Genomic DNA, 21,866 nt, shown 5'->3' with positions numbered 1-21,866 from the left:
GCTATGACAGAGATGGTTTTAGTTGTTTTTGTGATTGTTGTTTTTTATTTTTAAATTGTGCTCACAAGTGGAACGTTCCCCAGGAGTACTCGGACGACACTGTAATGAGATGAAAGATGTACATTTCAGAGACTATCGTCATATTGACAATATTCATTGGTTAAAGTTGAATGTTTTTGATCAACTCTTTTTTTTCCCCTGTGCCCTAAAGCTCGCCGGTAGAACGCAGTCGAGAAATGAACAGTCGGCGCTTTGTCTTTGTGTTTGAGGGTGCGATAGTCCAATTAGAGCCCGAGCACGATAACTTCAACAAAATGACGTCAAAAGTTTGTTGATTCGCCGCCCAGCACGTCGTGCGCTTGTTCATTAAGGAGTGCAAGCAATTAGGGTCCGCGCTGGTGCTCGTTAAAGGAAGATCCCCGGCAATTAACTGCAGCCAAAATCCTTCCAGACGAACGGCCGTGCAAGTGCTCCTCTGTCCATATTTCACTCCAACGAGATGACAAGCCACCGTTGATGAGTGCAATATAAAGGTGAAGAAATTAAATTGTGACCTGTAATTGCGTAGGTTATATTGCTCATCTTCAAGATTAAATGGCGAGCGTGTTTGATTAATAACTTGAGGACGGCGGCGGGAAGTCGCCAATATTCCACTCGGAGCACAGAAGGATGGCTGATGACCACTCAAATCTACTCCATAACCTGAATAGGCTTCTTCTTGAGTCGCTCCTTTGTTGCCCCGGCAGTCCAAGATTTGACAGTACGCAAATCCCCTTCGTTGGCCCCTCGGTTGGGTGAAGTCGCCATTTTTGTGAACAGAAGTCAAATAAAAATAAGTGAAGCTCTATTCGCTGTTTGCAAAACGAATTAAAATGCATGATAAACGCAGGAGAAATAGCATTTGATTTTTTTTTTCTTTTGCCAATTTACTTCAGACGTAAGCTTTTTTGGTTGATGTGAAATCTTTTTGCTGGTTTTAAGCAGCCCCACGGTAGCTCTTTATAACCTCAGAAGAGCAGTAAAAACAGACGGTCATTACGTAGGAGACAAAAAAACCCCATCACAGCTCCTCAGCGGTGATATTCAGTCACTCTTTGCAGACGATAGAGTATTGTTACGTTATCAGCCTACGTGTTGCGCCACCGATTGTGTTCTAACGTCCGTTGCTTGAAGGGTTATAACACCGCAGCGAAGAGATTGTTATTGAACCCCGTCCATTGATGGCGTTTCGCGTTATGTGTTAGCATTAGCGTTAAGCTAGCAGACTAAAATCTACGATGTGGTTGTTTGAAATAGATGTGTCTTTGTTGAAATTTTAATTTGACGGTAAACTTCAAGTGGGAGTGCCATACATATATATATATATATATATATATATATATATATGCTAGTTCCGTTGAGATCTTATTTGTTTCTCCTGGAGCTCATAGTTGCCCACCCTTCCATTCTGACTCTACCAAACCGATTATTTGCCTCGAGCTATTAAAGCAACCCCAGCGGCCCCAAACCCCAACACATAAGACATTCTCACACTTTATTTTTAGAGTTGATTATCATCATGATTCCTTTCTTGTTCCCCGGAACTCGTCTCCCATCCCAGAAGATGCCGTAAATGTCACCGTAACGACGTGGTGTTTGCGACGTCTGCTAGGACTAGGAGGTGTCAATCACCGCTCCCGCGAGGCTTTGCCTGAGCGCAACCCCGACGCCAAGAGGCGCACCGAGAACAACGAACATGACGCCGCTTGTGTTTATTGTCGTCAAATTATTTTAGATTTTCCCCTGTGTGGAGCTGACCCGCTTATTGACTTTGATGTTGATTCTGGAGACTTTCCACACAGAGCCGTGGCTGTCACTGAGAAAGTTTGGCCCTGTAATGTCTTTGCGGCGTGTCTTTCAAATTATTTTGTGAGGGAATTGCAAATAACAATGGACAGACATACGCTTTTAACCAAGCAGATATCTGCGTTTTACGACAAAATAACATGTATCTCCACATTTTGGGGTTTTAGAAACAGGAAAACGTAAAACGTGTTTAAATTTGACCAAAACAAGAAAAATCTTCACCATAAACGTTTTAGACTTTTTAGAAGGTACATTAGTGGAAAATTAAAAAAACAAAAAAGAAACAAAAATGTAACATTTGTAAATTCATTTGTAATTTCTTTACTTATTCTTTCGATCAATTATAATCCTTCAACAAAAGCTTATATTTCCAAATTCTGTACTTTGGCTTTTTTACTTAAAAACAAAACAGAAATATAATTAAAAAAAATCATGTATATAAAAATGTGCACTTAAAAAAATTGGTTTATTGGGGGAAAAAAACCTTAAAATTTTTAGATGCTTTTTGTTGAAGAAAGGGAAACATTTAAAAAATCGGATAAAATAAAAACTATTGACTCACAAAATTTGTGGGTACGTGTAAATATTGAAGATTTTTTTAACTTTCTATTTTTGGGTTCGGATAAAAGGAATTCAACTTTTCACCCCAGAGTGCAAAACTCATCCAACACGCTCAAAGTAAATAAAAACTATTGTGCAATTTTCTCTTCCCTGCTGACGATGTCATTCTTTGATTTTATTTATTTTTTGCCGTCGTAATGAATGAACAATGCATTGTCAGGCTTTCAAAATTCCTCATTACCAAAAGCGAGTGTTGTGATAAATAAGCTGTGGATGACTTGCTCAAAAATACGCCTCAGATGATAAAAGCGAGCCACACATCAAAACGTCACGTCTTTGTGTGACCAAACCAATATAAACCTCCCAAACCCCCCTTTTTTTCCCTCCGCATTCATGGTCCATAGTGTTGCCCTGCAGTTTTCCATGGCCTCCTGTGACTATCCAAGCTGTCAGGGCTGCTCGTTTTCTTCTTGCCAGGGCACAGTTGGAACAGATCAGGCCTCGGGGGCCTCGTACGTTTCGCCTCTTCGGACCCTTGCAAACATGAGCTGCCTCCGCACAACCGTTGTCTAAATTTTGACTTTCGGGGGTGGAATGCAAATGCATTTGTGCATCTTATTTGTTTGTGTAGCTTGTTGTGCAATGCCTCCTCTTTGTCAAGAACCTCTTCGTCAACATATTGCTGCTTCCAAACTGTTGCTATCATCAAAATATGGTCAACCAGAGCCAGTGGTTCTCAACTTTTCATCTGTGATGGACCCCATGTGAAATATTTTTTAATCCCCAAAGTCGTGCAAATCATTTTTAGTTGGGGGAACGAGGGTAGGGGACTTAAAATCAAGTGCTTTGCCATCATTGTCTAATTCACAGGTGTCAAAATCAAGGCCCGGGGGCCAGATGCGGCCCGCCACATCACTTTATGTGGCCCGAGAAAGCAAATCGTGCATGTTTTTGGAACGTGGGAGGAACCGGAGAAAAATCACGCAGGCACGGGGAGAAACATGCAAACTCCACACAGGAAGGCCGGAGCTAGAATCGAACTGTGTATCTCTGCACTGTGAGGTCGATGCGCTAACCACTGGACCACTCTCGTGAACTATGTGGAAATATATAACTGTGGAAAAGAAATCAATAATTGACGTCATTATAAATAAAGCGAGGCAAAGCTAAAAAAAAAAAAAATCTGTAAGACGGTTCTTATCTTAAAAACCTTGTAAGTCAGGTCACTTGTATGTCAAGGTATCATGTATCATTGTTATTATATGGAGAAAGAAAGTAGCTGGTCATTGCTTGTAGCCTTGTAGTTGCCGTGGAAACCATCGTCCCTGATTGTCGGTCAGGCGTACTATTGCTAGCCTAATCCTGACAATCATGGCTAAAAAATCTGAGGTGATGCGAATCTCCGCTGCAATGATCTGCCAGGTTCCTGCAGATCACCCCCCACACCCCTCCCGCCCCCACCACTCCTCCTCCCATTCCTCATTCTCCCCCCAAGTATGGCCAGACGCCGCTTTGGCAGCCGGCATTGATGGAAAACATCTGCGAGAGCGGCCGTGTTTGTCTGCGGTCGCACTTGATCTCGAAAACTTTGCTTTCATGTGACGTTTTTTTCATTATTTTTGGAGGCGAAGCGTCGCTCGCCACTCAAAGTAGGAATATTGATACAACGTGTCAACAGTTTCAGAAGATGAAAGCCGCCGCCGCCGCCGCCGATGTTATCAATAACCCTGCCGACTGGGAAGAAAAAAAGGCTGACAATTATTGCATTTACTCACCTTTCAAAATGTCAAGGAAAGCAGAACGATGGGAAAACGATTCAGCGGGGGCCGTCAAAGAAGCCCATCATCCCAACGGGAGCAAAATAAATAAACAAGTGGAGCCAATAATTAGTAGTTGTCGGTAATGACGACCGAGCTGTCAAGCGGGCCGAAGCGAGCGTGATGACGTTGAAGTACGGCCAGTAATGACTATTATTCACAATGCCGTTGACACAGCTATCATTTTGCGGAATGGGGAGGAAAATTGTCCAGATGTTCCGAGAGAACTAACGAGAATATGTTCAAGAAATCCGAAATCTTAGGACGGGCATCGTCATGCGCGCAGTTGAGAATTTGCTCGGGTTCTGCTCTCAGCCCTCAATCAGTTTGCTGTTTTAAAATAGGCCAAACGTGGCAGTTAAGATACGCGTTCAGAGATAAATTCTCCATTGCCTGAAAACTAATAGTCAACATTGGATAAATAAATGCATCCCTAAAAGTAAAGTCGTCACTAACTGCAAAGCACAAACTTTTGTTGCTAGCCAAAATGGCAGCACCCAGCCAGGCATCTCCATTCTTGTCCATCCGAAGAAATGGAATGCCTCCCTCTCCTAGATAAGGGTGATGAAAGACTTTAAAACTTAAACGAGCTCTCAGATGAATTCACATTGTCCACTTTGACCAATAAACGCCTCGCTCAAGTAGATACCTAGCCTCCTCACAGCACCACATTTCATTCTGACACCAAAGAATTTACTGCTCAGCCCATTTGAACTCCACCGCGGCACAGCTGCACCTGGTTAGACACCGTAAATAGGCTCTGATGAATTAAACTTGCCCACTAGATTTTGGCTGAGTGATTGAGTTCCATTTTGTGCGCCTCATTTTTTTCTTTAAAAAAAAAATATATATAAATATATTTTTTATATTCAAAAATGAATTGAATTGATCGTATTTATTCGAGTTGCATAGTGGTGTATTTTTTAACTGCAGTTCAGTTGTATTTAACTTTTAAGTACCATACGTTTGCATTTGGTCTTTTAGAACTATTTGTTCACAAACATTTTGACTGGTAGCTACAATTTTTACTGAACTTATACAGAAGACAGTTTTATTGAATCTCGATCAGTTCTTTTTTCTTCTTCTTCATTTTCCAATATTTTAGGATGCCGTTACATTATTTAGGGGCTAAGGTTTCAGGGGATGCTAAAAAAAAAAAAAAAAGGTTTGTATGACTTGCCTGATCTGTCTCCGTACATTGTTTTGGTCAATTTAATAAGCGACTTTTGTACTCTGCTTTGCGAATGTCTTCATATGTTTTATTCGTTCATGCTTTTAGACGTTTTGTGAAACACATTGAGTTGCCTTGTGTATGAAATTTGCCATTAATAAAGTTAGCTTGCCTTGCGGCTTATTTTTCTGGAAATTGTCTCGCTTCTGTGGGATTATGACATCGACGCTTCAACCATATTTTCACTAGCCAAACAGTTTGACTTTTTAAATTTTTTTACGGCTGCAAATCGGCGTGACGGTCGTCCGTAAACAGCATTATCAACCATCTTAGCAGGTTTTCTAATACCCGATGTAATCCTCTCATTTCATCCACGGATACCGCCTTAGGTTAGACGGAGCTCGGAGCATGTCTCCCTGCCTGTCTCGGCTCCTCGGCGTGAGAGATTGGACCCCCCCCCCCCCCCATTCCCTCCACACACCCCCTCCAACACACATGCTCATCTTCCCTCGGATCTCCATACTTGTGTAAATGACGTGGCGCGAGCAGATGATATATAGGGTCCAAGCTGGGAATGATTCCCAGTTGAGGATAATAACTTGCCCTTGCTCGAGTGGAATTCTTCTGCGCGGCATTTCCCCTGCTAGTTGTGACAATGCGGCCTGGCGACATTTCCCCCGGACGATAATAAAACCCGCCGCGTTTGTACAAGATGGTATGCAGCGAGATTGCGAGGCGGCGGCGAAGTTTCGCCTTTAAACATGTTGCTCTTTGACGGACCCTCATACAAGAAAATGACTGTTTAAGTAGGCTATTTATGGTGAGGATATGGCGTTCATTTGATTATAATAAAACGGCCATTAGGTATTGAGGGAACAGCATGGGGTATGGGGAGGGGGGCGTTTAGCTCAGTGTAGAACATCTGAGAGAGCATTATTTTCCTCACTTATATGCTTCTTGAGGAGTAATAAAGAAATAGATCTGTTTTTATTGCGCCTCTGTGACATACTTGCGTTTAGAGTGAGTATAAAAAAAAAAGAAAAAAAAAAGCAAGAACATGGCGTAAAATGACATTATGGGGCCATTAGGTGGGAGCTTGAGCCCGGTGTGGCGCGCATTAAGCGAGGAATGGGTGGATGGCGGATGGGGTAGGTGGAAGGGCGGGGGATAACGGGGCCGCGGCATATTGTCTGCGATCTGCTCTTTCACTTCTCGCCGATTGAATCGTCTACATGGCTGGCACTCCATCTCCCGGGGAAGCGCGGCAGACAAGGTGATTTTGGCTGAAGACATCACTCTGTCAAAGCCGCGAGATAAGACTGCGGGAAATTGGAGAGTGGGGAGCGTCGGAAATGTACGGAGGAGAAAAAAATAACTACAGCTAGTTTGTGGCGTGGCGATGTTTTCATTCCCGGATGGAAATGTTCTTATTTATAACTCCGTATAGAGAGAGGCTTCTCGCGCCAACGCAAAATTAAACTCGGCTTGATTTATGGGAATTTCTGACACTGAACAGAGGTGCCAGCCTGACTCTCCTAAACGCTGTTCTCAAAACAACTTTTTCGGCGGGCTTTCCCCACCTGGAATTCACAGGGGGCACAAGTTGACATCATGATGCAGTCTTTTCTACCCGGTTGTGCTTGACTTTTTGTATATAAAAAGGGGCTGCAACTCTGCGCTGTAGGAGATTTGCCCATCTTGAGGCCAAATCTCAAGATGGGCATGTTTTTTAACGGAATGGGACAACTCATTATACCACCCTACAAGGTACTCAAACGATTTACCGTATTTTCCGCTCTATAAGACGCACCTAAAAGCATTCCATTTTCTCCGAAGCCGACAGTGCGCCTTATAATCCGATGGGCATTATATATGGATCAATATTCAGATTTACTGTGCGTGGTATTTTAAATATTCTGTAAAGCGCTTTGTAACAGCTGCAGTGGTTGTGAACACTCTCTAGAAATCAAGCTGTATTGTGTTGTATTCTCTTTAGCGTAGCTCCATCTGGTGGATGTATAATGCATCCGCAGCCACTTTTGCGGCTTCTATTTTATGCGCCTTACAATGCGGTGCGCCCAACATATGAAAACTGTTTTAAAATAGGCCATTCATTGAAGGTGCGCCTTATACTCCAAAGTGCCTTATTGTGCAGAAAATACGATAAATTCCTTCAAAATTAGTTTTACTTCCACATATTTTGAATGGTATTTTTCCTCATGGTAGTTGTTTTAATTTTTATTTTTAATCGATTAAAAAAAATTAATCTTCAATCAATTGAGTCATTTTTATTTTAAAAAAAATTCAAAACAATCACTCGTGAGCTCGACTGATATCAGTTACCGTATTTTCACGACCATTCGACGCACCGTATGGTTGGGCGCAGTCTCATTAATGGGTGCTATTTCTGTATTTTACACAGACAAAACACACTGTATTATTGGGCGCAATTTTAAAGTGGTAAAACATACGCCAGCTTAAACATACGGCATGCATGCGCGCACGCTAAAAACACGTTAGCTTGAAGCATACGGTAGCATGCCAAGACATACAGATACAAGCTAAAAACACGTTTTTAAAAAGGCAACGGAAAACTGAGTTCCGTTGTATTTTATTTAGCCATCGTACAATGTACTCACGTTTTTCGATCAATCATCACCCAGAAATCCATCAAAGTCCTCATCCTCTGTATCAGAATTGAACAATTGTGCAAGTACCGGTAATCCATCAAAAACGCCGTGTTCCCTCTCGTTGTCAGTCACTCTCATTGCCATGTGGCTCCACAGAAATGATGCCGGCTTTGCCAAAAACTCGAACAACAGTGCAAGCAGACACGTTCGTCCAAGCAGCCACAATCCATTCGCAAATTGTGGCGTAACTCGCCCGGCGCTGCCTCTCACTCTTTGTAAAGTTGTGTTTGCCATCGATCATTCATTGTTCCCATGCCGTTCGCAACTTTACTTTGAACGCCCGGTTGATGCCGATGTCCAGCGGTTGGAGTTCTTTAGTCAAGCCTCCGGGAATAACGGCAAGCTCAGAGTTCATTTGCTTGACTTGGTTTTTCACCGCTCCTGTGAGATGGGCACGCATGCCAAAAGCATAACCGATGGCTTGAAGTTTGAACTGAGCTTCGTAGGCGTGTCTCTTTGTAGAATTTATTTTCGGGGGTTCTTAGAAACCAAAACCGAAGTTGTTTTGCAACAATGCACATAGCCACACTCTATACAGGTGTTGGTACCTGCTTGGGGAGTACCTTTAGCGTCCACTTACACGCCCACCCTTCACCCATTGGCGGACTTCTTCCCCGCATGCCTGTCCTCACTCACATCTGCCTTTTCTCTCTCTCTCGCTCTCCATATGTGTATATATACACGCCCACCCTTCACTGATTGGCCGACTTCTTTGCCGCATGCCTGTCCACAGTCACTTCCGCCTTTTCTCTATATAAACAGCGTGTCGGCTGTCAGTCAGGTTTTGGAACTCAGCGCATAGACAAGACGTCATAAGGCGTCCTGTCCATTTTGGAGAAAGTTTTAGACTTTTAATGGCGCCTTATAGTTGTGAAAATACGGTACGTTGTGATGCACTTTTCCTTCCCAAGAACATTGAAAAACATCTTTTTATTTCATCTTTATCCTGATCACTTGAAATTTTCCAAGTTGCGATGACCTCATATTCAAGGTTAAATGTTTGTCTTCAAACAAAATTCATCTAAATTGAGTCCTTTTTTTCTCCACGTCCTTATTTTGAATAGCACAAAACAAAAAAAAAAATCATCAACTGATACGGAATACTTTTCCTGCATTTTAGTCAGCTCGCACAGACCCACGTTGAATTTTCTTGGGAATTAAAGATGGCGAATTTTCATCTATATTGGAAACTTCTACGTTCCCGGCGAAAGACAATCTGGTGGTGGCAGTCCGACAGATTTATGAAGTGCTGTCGCATTGGACAATATCACTCAGTCATGCAAGAGCGTATTGATTTTCTCTCACTCATTTGAATGATTTGCCAGTCGGGGGGGGGCGGAGTTACACCACCAACTATTGGTGTGTCATGCATGTTGCGGTCAGTTTTGGATCTTGTCTGACTATGTCCTCAATATGCTCAGCTTTTTCAAGAACATAAAGAAAGTTGGATAGGTTGTTCCATTCCCCCCCCCGGGCCAGCCTCCACTCTTGCTCGCAGAATAGTCGAGGCATTGTGCAGAGCAGCAAGAGTTTATCTACTCTCCTGCATAGACAGACAGCGTGGGGGCCGCAGCTCGTAATCTGAACCAAGCAGGCAAAGAATTCCAGGCATCCTGAATAGAACCAGATGTGTGCTTTTGTTCGCGACGTGTGGTGATTTGCTATTTTCCGTTTTTTTTTTTTTTTTTTTCTCCCCGTTGCACAGAAGACACAGAGTCATGCATCGACATGCCCCAGCCCGGTGCACGCGCTCGGCTTTCATAACACCGGCGCAGCATCTGATAAGAGGCGAGGTCAGGCGGCTACGGATGCTGCCGCCCGGTATTTGTTTGCGTAACGTGCCACTTTTAGGCAGCCCGGCCTTCCATCCTTTTTCAAAGATTACCATTCAGACTGACTAGATAATACCCCAAGGAAAGAGCGGCCAAACGGTGATTAACATCAGCGGGCCCGCCCGATTTTACTTTGTGCAACTTCATAGGCCAGCCATGGTCACGGATATTGTAGACGGATTTTTTTTTTCCGTAACTTACCGCACAGTTCATTTTGGCATGTAGAATGAGTACAAAAAAAAAATCACAACAAAAATCACAGCAATACATTTTTTTTTCAGTAATGCAATTTTGGAGATTCTGAATGATTGAAGGTCTGACTTGGAGCCAGTCACAAGAAGGAGTCATGCCACGTCACCTATGACAAAACTCCTTTCAACTCGGCATTTCCTTTTGTCTGTGCCATTTCAATGAACCGACAATTGGTGCGCGCCTTTCCCAGAGCAGATTTCTGGACGCGCTTGTCCCAAGTTTCAAACCCAATGTTGGACATGATAGACGCATACTGTGTGTCTATTAGCGACACACACGGGGCACATTCAATCAAACAAAGCAGGCTTTTATGTGGTTGCTGGCTTCTATGTTTTTCAGAGCAATCAATTTGTTATGTAACTCAGTTATGCTTATTGGATTTTTTCCGCGAACACTTCCAATTCCATCATTTCAAACTTCATTTTTCACTTGTCAGTGCTCTCCCAAATTTTAGAGCTCCAGAAAGTACAACACCCGCTTTCAGACATAGCGGGCCCCACCATTTTTAAACCTGGTGCCAGAGTGAGTGAACGCGGAGTAAATCACGTCCAACAACAACAAAGCGCACAATCTACAAACGGGCAATTTCGCACCTGCTATTTGGGATTTTAGTAAACCAGGCCCACATTATGTGCGGGTGTGAATGTGCCCATGTGTGCTGTATATTTATTTATTTCTTTTTGACTCTTCTTCTCTAATCATTCTGTTTATTTCTATTGTGCACACTGCCAGTCGTCCTGAACACCTGGCAAGGTATCAGAAGACCTTCCACGTCTACGACCAGAAAATAACGACAACACTTAACAAAGCCTCCTTCGAACAATTCTACCGCGCGCGTCGAAGAAATGTGACTTCATATAAGGGGGAGTACCGAGACTCTCGAGGCGGGGGAAAGAGAGTTGAATAGAACATTTGTAGTTGCTCACGTCTATGCAGAGTGGCTCATTCAAAGGCGCGGCAACGCTTTGACATCCTCGGCAAACGCGCTGAATGGGGAGATTAGCTTGCATGGTGTCAATGAAGTGAAAATGAGCAAAGTGGCTAATTTACATTCATTGAAATGGGGAAGAAGCAAGTCTCTTTGGTGACAATTAGACTTATTACAAAAGCTGGTGATGAAACGTCGCTCTGATTAATAATGAACATTCGGCAATCCGGATAATCTATACTGGAATATCACCATTGCACCCCCAGCAACGATCTATTCAAATTGATTTTAAATTAAGATTAGAAAAGATAAGAAAACCTTTATTTGTCTCACAATGGAGAAATTCCCATTCCTATCTCAAATCATCTTTCCCCATTGCTATGACTGCAAATGCCCTTAATCTGTGTCAACTCCGATTAAAACCACAGCAAAAGTGTTTTTTAGTAAAAAGCATAGAACTCTACATTATTTTATTTGCATCCAATGTACATAATAATATAAAAATATACAAGAACACAATTTGTTCGGAGGTTTTATAACAAAGGTTTGCGTTCAACTAAATGTTGCGAAAGGGGCTCGAATGCTGTGGCTGGTCGCTAGTCCTCTTAGCCTATCTATGGCATGAGGCATTGTGCGTTAGCGTTAAGCAAGACTCTCATCAGACAAAGTTGTATCGTGGTAAATCAAATTGTACATATCATTAATATTTATGGAAATTGGTTGCACCTCTTCAAGGCAAAGGAAATGGCATCAGAATCGATTCATTGATGACTCACTCAACTCATCACTTTCTGAAGAAGTACAACCTGACAACTCGAGAAAGTTGATACAAGCGGTTCAGAGTTCAGAACATTCTCCCATGTGTGAATGGTTATCTGTCTCAATATGTGCCTGTTGACTGGCGCCCAGACCGTGTTGGAGTTTGCCTTTGGCCCAGAGTCAACTGGGGTCGTCTGAACAGGATAAGCGGCATAGAAAATAATATTACAATATTACATTGTTGTGCTTCCGACTGGCCTTTCAACTGCATTGCCGACGCTTTCGCCCCGAGGCTCGCAACAACCGCCGCCAAAATAAACAGCGGCTCCCTAATTCCAACGCTGCTTCTTTGGCCCATCAAAAGAAGGGGGGGTCCAGCTGGCCCCCGTTGTTTTGCTCGCAGGAATGTGTGACTAAGCGCTTGTCAGCCCCGTATCGGGCCCATCACCACAGGAAATGTCCGCTTTCAAGCACCAGCTGAGTGTGTCATTCTGTCCTATCTCCCCAGACAGGCCCGGGCACGCCTCTTCCATTGCTAATGCTCTGCCTCGCCCCCTTCCAGTGCACCAGGAGCGTCGATTAGCACAGCGGACGGGAGCGCTCGTGCAAGGGCGGGGCACATGCAGCCATAAAAATTTTCAGTGGGAAATGAAAACGATTTTGAGGTGGGGGGGGCGGGGGGGGGGGGACAAGCTTTGATAGTAAACGTTGGGCCTTAAGAGGGAGCTTGAATATAGTTACGGAAAAAAAAAATTGCATCACGAGGACAACCGGATCTCAAGTTCGTTAGTATTTCGATTTACAAGTGCCCCCCGGCTATTTTGAATTGCGAGTGGTCACTTTGCCAATTAAAATAAATAAATAAACAATGTGGGCGGCCCGGTAGTCCAGTGGTTAGCACGTCGGCTTCACAGTGCAGAGGTACCGGGTTCGATTCCAGCTCCGGCCTCCCTGTGTGGAGTTTGTATGTTCTCCCCGGGCCTGCGTGGGTTTTCTCCGGGTACTCCGGTTTCCTCCCACATTCCAAAAACATGCATGGCAGGCTGATTGGACGCTCTAAATTGTCCCTAGGTGTGAGTGTGGGCGTGGATGGTTGTTCGTCTCTGTGTGCCCTGCGATTGGCTGGCAACTGATTCAGGGTGTCCTCCGCCTACTGCCCGAAGACGGCTGGGATAGGCTCCAGCACCCCCCGCGACCCTAGTGAGGATCAAGCGGTTCGGAAAATGGATGGATGGAAATAAACAATGTTGTGGTAACTCTACTTATGAACGTCTCTTCATACGAACTTTTCAAGTTACGAAACGCCTCAACAGGAAAATATTGCCTCTTGTTATGAAGGAAATTTCAAGATATGAAAGATAAAAATACTGTATGGGCTGCTACTTGCAGCTCCGAGGTTCCTGAGCGCAACATACTTATAGCTGCTCTGCCATTGGCTACTACGGAGTATCATCCTGGCATCCCATTGGCTAAGAGGGACGTTACAATGCGTGTCTATGCAGCATCCTCGTCATTCGCCACTCGGGCCGTGAGGCGTTTAACGTGAATGTGAATCACCCAGAAAAAGTGTTCACCAGTCGGGCGATCGCTCACTATGCTGATGTTTGCCTTGGACGTTTTCAAAAGATTGTTAATAGCCAACAAAAGCAAACGTCCTTGGATAGTTCTTGACAAAACGCCAGGTATAAACTTCTGAGAGAAAACATGAACTAAAGAGGGCAAAAAACGATGAAGATGCAGTTAAAAGTTAAATGACCATCATTTTTATTTTTTATTCTTTGTTTTTTTTACACTATGCACAACTTGCATTTATTGTGCAATCATCTAATTGGAACATGTATTTGTTAAATAGTTTGATGTATTTTTATGCTTTAGGAAACATTTATGTCTTAATTTTGGGGGGGGGGGGCGTGGAACAAATTAGGGCATTTACATGGAAAACGTGTCTCTACTTACAAGATTTTCTAGTAAAGACATTTCTTCCAGAGCCAATTAATTGCGCAAGTCGAGGTACCACTAATAATAGTTTTTTTTCCCCTCCCTTTGTTGTGAGCCTAAATTTTAGCTAGGTGGGAGCTTTATGTGTGCTACCCCTTGCGTGAAGTGAAACAAAAATGGATCAAGTGAATCGATAACTGTTTTCATAATCACGTCCTTGTTTCGAGCCATTGGGGAACTTAAATTGTCCAAATCCTTCAATTTCTGCCTTTCAAAAGTAATTATTCTGAATTCTGTAATCCTTCACAAAAGCAGACTGATTATCTGTTATGTTGACTCAAAATAAGACGTTTGCAAGCATCACTTTTCGGTCGAAAAATATTTGAGCTCTTGCAGCAGCTATGGGACAGTAATGCCTGCTCGTGTTCTTTGAAATTAAATTGAACTCAATTCCCAGTGAATTTTACTGGAAACAATTGGAAATTAACCGGGCGGGGAGGCGAACAACAACCTCGGTGACCCATTAGCCCGCTTCCTCTTTTTGTAAATTGTCCCGTCTGTCCTCACCCCCCCCGCCCACATCCAAACTTCCGTTTCCTCTCCTGTGGCGCTGCAGAGCGCGGAGACGTGTTACATACGGATGTGAAATTAATTGGATCACAGGGTGGAAGCGCGCTGGCGTGTAAGGTTGAATCGGCGCTCGCTCCCCAGATCTTGCTGAGAGTTCTCTCGAAGGCAGCCGGTGCAAATCGCAGATCTGCGCCGTATACGTCCACCGGAATACAAATAAGTATTCCTTCGAGTAGTTCATAAATATACATGCTCAACTTTTGTCTGACGCGTTGCTGCCACGCTTGTGTTGGGTGCAGTTTTCAAATCTGGGTTAGGAAATCCCCACTCGAGGTTATTACATGCGCTAATGCTAATGAAGCCGTTTGCTCCGAATGGAGATGCTAAGCCACGCGCTCTAATAGAGCATCGCAGTTGACAATGAAGAAATCCTAATGACTAAATTCCAGCCTTGTCCGCTAAAAGCCGGACAATCTGACTCGTGTTAATGCCGGCTTTTAGGGGGATGCCAAAGGCTGGCGGCTGCAGTCCCAATGAATTTGAAACGAGGGCTGAAAGATTTTGAAAAATAAAATGTTTTTTTTTTGTTTTCCAGTGTTGTGGTTACGGTTGTGATAAATGTGCGATTTATTCTTTTCAAAGTCCTCTTCCGGTGTATTTGTTTTTAACGAACACAAGCAGTACATTCATCTGTTTTACAATAAACATGATCAGATTGATCACGCATAAATATTTTGTTAGACTTACACTAAAAAGAAAGGCAAATGAACCATGAATTGATATGAAAAACACTTGATTTTCCTACTTTGAGCTTTACCGTAAAGTCTACTATCTTGATGCTAACGCATCACGGGGAACAACTGAATTGAGCTAACAATTAGCATCAGCATCAGCGGCAAGATTTTTAACACAAACGCCAATATGACAATACTCACAGACATATACGCTGGTGCCTCTCTACTTGCGAAATTAATCGGTTCTGGAAGAAATTTCTTTACGAGACAATTTTGTAAGTAGAGACGTGTTTTCCATGTAAATGCCCTGATCCGTTCCAAGCCCCCCCAAAATTCAGACATAAATGTTTTATAAATCATAAAATGCATCATTACATAGTTACATAGATTTAAGAAGTGTCTACTCAAGTTTAAATGTGTTGAAAGCGAGCTGTAAAAAAAAAAAAGTTTTATATGGTCTCTATGTTGAAATTTTCACCTATCACAGGTGATTCTGTATCATATCCCAAATGATAACGGGAGTTCAGTGTCCACCTTTGTTTTTAAGTGCTTCAAAACTCCTCGCTTTTCTACTAGTTCCGTTGAAGAACACGTGTCAGGCTTTTTTGATGTCGCCTCAACAGACTCGCAGAATGTGAAATAGCCAATTTCAGGCTTGTTCAAAACAGACGCCGTCTATCCCCAGAGCCCATCAGTGCCAAGTTTGGCTGGCAAACATCAATGCCACGGACGCAGGATTCCTGGTGCTCCAAAACAGTTTCAAAGTGCTCGACTTTTTCACGCAGGAATCCTGCTAAATTGGTTGCTGGTAGGTCGAGCATCTTTGTAACAACTCCTGCTGGATCCTTTTTCTTGAATGTCCGCTCTACTAACAATAACTACCAGAAGACTATCGTCTCAGTTGCGATGTTCTTAATCCCAGAAAATACCCGCAAAAAGATCGACACACGGCTCCTGGAGCATTATCAGCCACACAGATGCTAATGTTGTCCAAAATGATTCTCTATTCATATACTGTCTTAGCCACGCCCACACAGAGTGAATGGCATAACCTAAGCAAGCATAAGTGTTTGCTGATCTATCTTATTTTCAAAGTTTGACATTTCCACACAATCCATTAAAAAAAAAAAAAAAGTGTGTCTGCATATAAAGACGGTGAAACGCTGTGGTGTAGACGCCAGGCCTGATGTAGCACGGCAAAGGCGCCGTGGCAACGGTGCCAGAGGAAGTCACTAAAAAGTGAACCAGAAGCGCATGTGACGCACAACACTGTTGGAAAAATGACTTCAACTCTACCACATCACGACGATCTTTTTTTTTTTTATTTAATTATTTTTTCCCCTTTGGATATTGGTGTTTTATTGACATTTAATGTCTTGGATTTTTATTGTTAAAGAAATACATGGAAATTGGACAAAACCTAAAATAGAAATTCTTCCTTTTGGCCAAAGGTTGCGATTGGTTTGGTCGTCTTGTCCCCTGTTGTTGCGTTTCGGCTCCTGGCTGCTTCTGATTGATGACATTCTGGCACTAATGGAACATCACCAAGGCCTGCGTTAGCATTGTTATGACTAGACGCGTCCTGCCTCATTGGGCCCCTCTCCCTTGTCTCTTGCGCTCTGGCTGAGGCGATCGTCGGAGTGGAATGGCCGGCTGGTGATCAGCACCGCCCCCGAGCTCCTTCCCATTCATCTTCATCTCCCCCTTTCGTCTTTGCGCCAGAGTGACCAAGCAGTCAGCAGACTCACCTTCAGACAAGGTCATCAGGCCTCCGATCACCTTTCATCCCTGATATTGCCCTCATCCCGTCCGTCCTCTTTTTCACGGTGTTGCCAAAACCAGGTACAAGTTTAATTTGTTCCATTATCACACGCGTATCTGTAATCAGCCTTCGTCATATAAACGATGTCACGTTGCGAGGTGGTGGTGGACCCCAAAAAGCAGGCAGGAGGGAGGAGCAGGGTGTATTTGAAGAATTGTATTAAAACAAAGAAAACTAAATCCCAAACACACAAAGTCCAAAGTATCAAACAAAAAACCATAACTAAAGCTAAAACATAACAATGAACTAAACATGACAGAAACTAAAAGCAAACAGCAACACACATGACAGTAGCAAAAGCAACAATGACCCGACACTGAGTGTTCGGGCTGGGAGTCCTTTTAAAGCCCTAATTAGTTATGACCAACAGGTGTGCAGCTGCCGGGGGAGCCCTACAGTGCCACCTGTTGGTCCCTAAACCGAATCATGACAAACGAATGTAAATGCCATTAATTTGGTTGATGGAAATCGATGTTGGGGAACCTTTGGGACCGTTTGCCGACTCCTAGAGTAGCAGGTAAATCTCTGGACCCAACCTAATAAAAAATTACGCACACCTTCCCCAGCATTCAGTTTATCGTCCGGCGTCAAAGATGGAATTCGGCTTCCGAAACTGAACGGGGTTTTCTTCGTCCGCCGGGGAACTCGGCATGAACGTTCACGACCTTCTCAAAAGCGCCCTTTCCTCCTTGTGCCTTGTTTTTTTTTTTCTTGCCTGGCATGATGATCGAGGTGAAGAATGGAGGCTGACACCTCATTGAGGGGCTGTCGCTTCTGAATGCTGAATGGGTCGACATATCTTGGACCCGTGGTCAAGTGGTCTCTAAGCATTTGCGAATAAAAAAAAAAAAAGAAATGAAGTGACGCGGCTCACGAAGGTTCACAAATGCTAACGGTTGTTTTGCTAACACTAGCCACTGTTTGCGAAACAATGGATTGGAAGGAAATTTTCAACATGTACAAACTTGTGACAAGAAAACTTGTTTGCAACCTTTGACGAAACTCAGAATTCGCTACTTTGGCGAGCCGCTCAGGAGTAAATACAGGAGAGCCTCCTACTACTCCACTGTTGTTGTTTTATTAGCGCGTCTCGTTCCGACTGTTGCGTCTGAGGCGGTGTGCTTTTCACAGTTTCCAGCAGTACTATTTGTACTTTTATTTGGGAAAGCTACATTCTCCATTGTGAGACTATTAAAGGTTTTCTTATCTTTTCTTATCTTCTTCTCAAACCAAGGCCAGTCGGCACTCTAAGCCCCGTGTGTCGGTGCAGGGGCCAGGCTGCAAGAAGGCTGACGGTTGGTGTGGGGGTGCTTGTCTGTGGAACTTATTAATTAGCATGGGAGTCTTGAGACTAGCTATGTTATCTACCAACACCCCCCCCCCACACACACACACACCCTCCCCCCAATTTCACTTCCTTCTCTCCAGCCCTCCGGAGGGTTGCTTCCATCGCGCCGATTGCGCCGCCGCCAGGTTTGTGAAGGATGACCCTGCCAGCTGTCTTTTTCATAGACGGCTGCCAATCCTGTCCCCGTATCTTTCGTCCGTTGTCATTTCCCAATTCATTGCAATTCCCCCCCCCCCCCCCCCCCCCCCTCCTGCTTCTTTCCCCCCCTTACCATTCTCCACTAATGTACTCTCAACGCTCGTCCCGGGCAAAGAATGTATTTTTAGTCGGGGACCGGGCTCGGCGGTGATGAACTACTCATCGACAGAAAGTAGCAAGGTCAGGTGGGTCGGCGAGCGTCCAGGTCAGCGGACAGTCTGTGTACGCCGCGCCAGCCCTGCGCCAACGCTGCAATCTGCGTGCGCCGTGTCAAGTGCTAAACACGCACTCTGTCTCTCTCTCTCTCTCTTGGCTCGGTTTTCTTACCGCTAAAGGTCAGACAAGTACACAAAATGGGAAGCCTCATACCCCATTTGAACAAAGGGAATCTCACTGGGTACACGGCTTTCCATCAAGTGGAGTTTGAAACTGTCGGACACAAATTAAGGAGTGCCCGGCTGTGCAGCATCTCTGGGCGGACACCAAATTTGTACTTGAGAGTGAAATCCATTCGTCTGAATTTGTTTGAGCGTGCCTCCTTTGCAGCGCCTTTACTGTTAAGCTCGTCTGCACTTTGTTTGACCCGGCCTGTCGAGGGGATGTCATAGCAAGCCATGTGTGAAACAGCAAAACAGGCTAAAATCGCTCCAAACACAGCACAGTCTTTTTTTTTTTATAGCTCATCTGTGTCCAATCTTAGACCCGGGGGCTTGTTTGTTAAAACGTGGCTTGCTGTACCCCAACTCATTGCCTAAAGAATTGTGATTGTTTGATCGTTTTGGATCATTGAACATTTTATGTTCAATGATCCAAAACGATGTATAATACAGTGTAATAATGCAATTTTATATCCAAGGTAACTCAATGTGCTTCACAGAGTTACAAAACATGTGAGGGCAACATTTAAAGGTAAATGAATTCATGAGATTAAAAAAAAAAGCAATAATTTGAGACATTTTAAAGTAGAATAAAATAGAAAAATATTTTTTATTTCCTAAAATGAGTAAAACTACATAGAGTGCAAGAACATGATTTTAGAAAGAATGCTCTAAAAGACCTTAATCATAGGTATTGTTGGGGGAGCATAGTTTTGAGAATTTACACTTCAAGGTAATGTTCTGTTCTGTTGGCAGCTTATTCCTGCTAAATGCTGAGTCACCAAATAAGGTTTACAGTATTTTTGTCCTGCAATTTAATGTTTGATAGAAGATTGAAGGGGAGAGAGAAAAATAGCTGCTGCAGCAAGGTAGAGACTGTGGAGTTTTATTCTGTTGTATTCCGGAACAGCAACAGGCTGAAATAAGTCCAGCCTCTGCAATTATTTGTGCTTTTGGGATATATTTGAGAGGAGACTAAGGGCATTGAGAAAACTGATTTTCTGCGTAGTACAATATTGCAGTGTCGAGAGCTAAGCCACAGCCTAGGGTACGCTAACGTTAGCATGTGTGTTTGTTTTTGTCATTCTGGATTTTATTCAAGAATCGACTGAGGGGCGCACAGACAAAAACGGCTGCTGCAGCAATGTGGAGACTGGGGAGTATAATATTGGAGAATCCAAAGTGTGTGGGCTCAACAACAGGCTTAACTAACAGTAGACTGTGTGTTTGTATTTTTGACATTTCGGATTATGTTCAAGAGGACACTGAGGGGAGCAAGAAAACGGGTCACTGCAGCAAGTGGAGACTGTGGAGTATGCTCCTGAGCCCAGAGTGTCCATGTCACTGTAATTGAATAAGCTAACATAATCAAGTTTTTACCTGTGTCATTTCAGATTTTTATCGAGAGGGTAAACCAAACGCAGAGAGAATACGGAGCGTTGCAGCGAAGTGGCGTCTGTGGAGTTCGATACTGTTTCATTCAGAACGGAGGCACAACATCTGGGGTAAGCTAACCGTATGTAGCATGCGCGTTGGTTGTCGCCATTTCCATCCATCTAAAAGCATTCTTTGAAGTCATTTCAAAGGATCTTTATGTTCTTCCACCTTGTGTTCTGCTAGCGTTTGATAGTAGCATGCAGAATAAGCACCTTGACTGATCGGATATTTTGCAAGATGTACCTCTTCGGTGTCTCCTCTGCGAAATAGCGCTTAGCCCAAAGAGCAACAGGGTGGGAGGGGAGCAAGCGTCCCTCTAATCTTCTGCCTCTCGCAGAACCATCTGTCTGAAGCTGGCCCAACAGCCTGCGCGGACTAGCATTAGCGCTTGCAAATATATACAGTACATCGCACGCGTTTCACGCGAGCAGAACCCCGCCGTTGACTTTGGGCTCGGCGGGAGCTGGGAAGTGAGAGCAGATTGGAGCTCGTTATAGTTGCGGGAAGTGTTTTCGGAGGAGGTGAGGGGTTGCGCTCGACGGCAGACGGAATCTGAAAATGGAGACCGGCTGTGTGGCCGGCCAATAAAATGTGTTTTGTCTCCTGCAGCTTGATGTCAGAGAGAGTCACAATAACTCCAAACACAGACGCATTGATCATACTCCCGAAACTGGATTTACACTCTATGGCGCAAGTGACACAATTTGGATGGTTTTTCTGCCTCCAAGCGGTACGATTCCAGTGGGGGGGTTGTTTGTTTTTGGCTTCTCGGCGACACAATATTTCTTTCTCCCCGTAGGCGCAATTCTGATGGATTTTTTTTCCTCCCAAGTGACACAATGTTGATGTTAATTTGCTGCCAGCCGACCCAAATTTCTTTACCCCACGGGGCACAATTCTGCCGTATTTCCAATGTATTTTTCCCCCCTAAAACGGGAGTTTGCGGTTTGTTTGGTTTTTAAGAAACCACCGCGCCCACGGAAGAACAACCTATCGACAAGGTGTCAATCACAGCACAGCCCCGCAGCCTGACGCTGACCCGTTTGCAAGAGCTTTGCTCACCATTTTCGAGTGTCCTCCTTGAGGAAAAAAACCAAAACGTGTCTCGTTTTGGTTTCCAAATTCTTTATTTTTCCTCTCTCGTGACACAATTCTATTTTTTGGGGTCCCGGTGTTACCATTTTTTTTTTTTTTTTGCTTGCAGGTAACTATTGTTTTTTTCTTTTTTTTTTGCTTCTGAGTGACATACTAAATGTTTTTTTTTAAATTCTCAAGCCTTACAGTTTCAAAGATTTTGAAATCCAGGTTTCACATATCCGATGTCTCTCGCTCACAGGCGACGCGTTTCCATATCTTTTGCTTGAAAGTCGTACAATTGTAATGGAAGACTTTCATAATTCTTTGCTCCTCAGCGACACAATTCTGATGTGTTTCTTGTTTCTTTTTTCTTTTTTTTTGCCGCCAAGTGGTAAAACCGGCATGTTTTTACACTTAAGTGTTAAAAGCCTTTTGTTAAACCCATTATTTCTTTCTTCCTTCTTTTTTTTTTTTAATTCTTAATTTTTTTTTTGCTGTAACAAAATCACT

At 43.6% G+C, this 21,866-nt stretch overlaps 1 protein-coding gene across 1 annotated transcript in view; it reads left to right on the top strand.

Moving 5' to 3' along the window:
• The window catches only part of plxnb2b (plexin b2b), a 178,955-nt gene that overhangs the window by 45,972 nt on the left and 111,117 nt on the right, over positions 1-21,866 (top strand). Inside the window, exon 3 of the mRNA XM_086108318.1 lies at positions 20,237-20,347. The gene's annotated coding sequence lies outside the window, so the exon portion shown is untranslated. The remainder of the gene's footprint in view (positions 1-20,236; positions 20,348-21,866) is intronic.

Source organism: Hippocampus guttulatus, chromosome 4, assembly GCF_054856545.1.
Source record: "Hippocampus guttulatus isolate MCC_2025c chromosome 4, RoL_Hgut_1.0, whole genome shotgun sequence".
Lineage (NCBI taxonomy): Eukaryota > Metazoa > Chordata > Actinopteri > Syngnathiformes > Syngnathidae > Hippocampus > Hippocampus guttulatus.
Note: the sequence above shows the minus strand (reverse complement) of the source record. Positions and strands in the feature narration are given on the sequence as shown.